The sequence below is a fragment of the Marmota flaviventris genome, chromosome 9 (assembly GCF_047511675.1).
Source record: "Marmota flaviventris isolate mMarFla1 chromosome 9, mMarFla1.hap1, whole genome shotgun sequence".
NCBI lineage: Eukaryota > Metazoa > Chordata > Mammalia > Rodentia > Sciuridae > Marmota > Marmota flaviventris.
The window spans coordinates 10,838,607-10,842,093 of NC_092506.1; the positions used below are offsets into that span (position 1 = coordinate 10,838,607).

At 41.6% G+C, this 3,487-nt stretch overlaps 1 pseudogene; it reads left to right on the top strand.

Moving 5' to 3' along the window:
• The first annotated feature begins 573 nt into the window (after positions 1 to 573).
• Positions 574 to 1,453, top strand: LOC114100113 (protein tyrosine phosphatase type IVA 1 pseudogene; annotated as a pseudogene).
• Positions 1,454 to 3,487: the final 2,034 nt, after the last annotated feature.

Genomic DNA, 3,487 nt, shown 5'->3' on the forward strand with positions numbered 1-3,487 from the left:
GGAGCCAGCTGCTTATTATCACACCCCCACCCCACCCCTGCGGGGACCAGCTGCAGACAAGGGCTGCACAGATGTGGTCCCCAAGGCCCATCCCCTGGCCTCAAGATGGAATCAGACTGAGGTGGACCTCCAGCTGACAGCAGCTTGGCTGGGCCTCTGTCCCTACCCTTTCCCACTTCCCCTTCCCTTTCCAGTTCTCATCCTGAGATGCTACGACCACCGCCACCCCTTGCCCTGCAGCCGCCACCACCAATGCCGCTTGTATGGCCGCCGCCTCGGGACCGGCTGTATGATTAGGCCACAATCTTCAATGAGTAAACATATTCCTCAGTTCTGTTGTGTTCTTGGTCACACATTTATGGAGTTTCTGAAGGGCAGTGGAGATCACTGCCAGGCACAGCACGACCTCTATGCAGACAAGTGAACCGTAGAAATTCATTACTACTCCACCAAGAAGCCCCCATAAGAGTGGTTAACCTGGACACAGACGTATTGAATTGAAAAATCCACTGAGCATTTTACAAGAGTTCTGACCTGGATGGGGTAAACCTCAGTGCACTTCCTTTCTATTGCCTCAGTACTACTGGATTGAAGAATTGCTGCTTCTTGTTAGGAGGTTCATTTCATTTCCCATTACTCCCAACTTCATACTCAAAGCACTGAGAATATCAAGTGGAGTATATTGAAGTAGACTTCAGTTACTTTGCATCATTTCTGTATTCAATTTTTTAAATTATTTCATAACCCTATTGAGTGTTTTTTAACTAAATTAACATGGCTCGAATGAACCGCCCTGCTCCTGTGGAAGTCACATACAAGAACATGAGATTTCTTAATACACACAATCCAACCAATGCAACCTTAAACAAATTTATAGAGGAACTTAAGAAGTATGGTGTTACCACAATAGTAAGAGTATGTGAAGCAACCTATGACACTACTCTTGTGGAGAAAGAAGGCATCCAGGTTCTTGATTGGCCTTTTGATGATGGTGCACCACCGTCCAACCAAATTGTCGATGACTGGTTAAGTCTTGTAAAAATTAAGTTTCCTGAAGAACCTGGTTGTTGTATTGCTGTTCATTGTGTTGCAGGCCTTGGGAGAGCTCCAGTGCTTGTTGCCCTGGCATTGATTGAAGGCGGAACGAAATATGAAGATGCAGTACAATTCATAAGACAAAAGCGGTGTGGAGCCTTTAACAGCAAGCAACTTTTGTATTTGGAGAAGTATCATCCTAAAATGCGGCTGCGCTTCATAGACTCCAATGGTCATAGAAACGACTGTTGCATTCAATAAAACTCGGGCGCCTGATGCTATTGCCTTGGAAGTGGAACTTAAGACGGGACCTAATTTGTAGTACATATTAGCCAACATGTTGGCGTGGTGAATAAGTCTGATGAAGCTTCCATAGGAGTATTGGAAAGCTGTTTTACCAGGCCACAAGCTTGACAGAATTTCAGCCTCTATGTTTGGGTTATGATCAACCTGTTTGGACACTTAGCAAAAGATTCTTGTTGTTCACAATTTAAAATGTGCTTATCATTTGTACCAGTTGACCTTTCCTGAAATCATGCGGTATTGAGTTAATGTCTTTAAATCTATTTCCATGCCAGAATCTTACATAAGAAACTTAGAAAGATTAGGTGCCAAAATACCCAGCACAATACTTGTATATTTTTAGTATCATACAAAACCAAAATTCCAGGAACTAAGAACACTCTAGACCTTATGTGACTTATTCCTTCAGTCATTTCAAACATTGTAGGCCCTATATGATTATTTGCCTGCTCTTTTTATGTTTACATCTCCCACATTCATACCAGTATACATCAGGTTTGCTTTTACCTATTGGGTTTTTTTTTTTCCTTTTACCAAGTCTTACAGCAATTATTTTTATTTAATATCTTTCTATAAGTCTTATTTTTTGCTGTTATGGGAAACCTCCATTTCGAAAACCTAAGTTTTTACAGAAGCACATGTCTTTAAGTCTCCAGACAAAAAAAAAGCCTTACGGTTAATTTAATGTTTGCACTCTGAGGTGCAACTTAACAGGGAGGGCCTGAAAAAAAGAATGGGAGGGGGCTATTAAATATTTTTAGTAAAATGTTGCCTTTGTCTCGTGCAGAACCTGTAGAATATATGCTCTTTAATTTAGTAAATATTTTTTTAAAAGGTAGAGATGCTCTGTTATTGTAGGTAAAACAATTCTTAATCATAAAGTTCCTGAAATTCTTGTAATTTTTTTCATAATTATCAGAAGTTGTTTACCAACTTTTTGTTTCAAGTGTGATTTTTTTTCTTTTATTCCCAACCTCTTGCAAAAAAAAAAAAAAAAAGAAAAAAGTGGGTTTCTGCTGATGAATTGAGCAGACATCTAATATTTTATATGCCTTTTGAGCTGTGTAACTTAATATTTGGATACTTGATAATTTTGTTTTATTATGTAATTGATAAAATGGTAATGTGTATTAATGTTAGTTCAACCATATATTTATACTGTCTGGGAATGTGTGGTTATAGTTCTGCGGGAGAAATAATTTGTCAGTGTTCACCAGCTTGTAAAAACTTAGTGCAAGAGCTTAAACATCTAAATAAATAATGAAATGCATTTATCAAAAAATAAAATAAAAATAAAAAATGGCTGGGGTTGTAGCTCAGTGGTTAAGTGACCCTGGATTCAATCCCCAGTATCAAAAAAAAAAAGTCCCAGGTGATGGACTCCCATGGTCCTCTCTTCCTCCCAAAATTTGTATTCCTAGCCAGCAGCGCTGAGCACCAGAGGGGTCATTTACTTATGCAGATCCACGACCACTGCTTGAAAAACAAGGCTCCTGCCTCTCTTGATGGTGCCTTCAGTTCTCAGAGCCACAGAGCTCCTTCTCAAAAGAGGAGCAAGAACAGCACATTGACTCTCTTCACTGTGCATACGCTTTGGGCCCACAATGCAGTGAATTAAATAGTAAGTCTATATTTATGAGCAGAGGGTCGCCCCACTGATTCTCATGCCCCGGAAGGTTGTGAGCTTGGAATGTTGGCTCCACCGGTCTCTTCCCCAGGGACAGAAGAAGGGTCTCCTTCATCCCGCTCAAAGGGATTCTCCAGAAAAGCGCCCCATCCACTGAGCTTGGATTTGGATATTGCCCATCTCCTTCTCAAGGCCATTTGCTTCAAAGCTTGGTCTCTGCACCCAGAAAAACAAAGGGCTTTGTTGTCAGCCCCAAAACCAGCCCTGCACCTCAAGCTGCAAGTCTTCCTCTGGGCCATATTATCTTGGAGAGGCTGTCGTGCCTCTGTAGGGAGGTTCCTGAGCAGAGGTTAGCGAAACAATGATTCCTTTGGAGACCAGAGTATAGAATTCAGAAAGAGCCCCCACGGCCTGTGGGAAGTAGGTGCATGATCCAGGCAGGACCACAAGCCAGGGGGAAAGAATGGATGATCTGGTGCTAGGGCAGGGACTCAAACAAGGGGGGTGCCCCTTATGCTTATG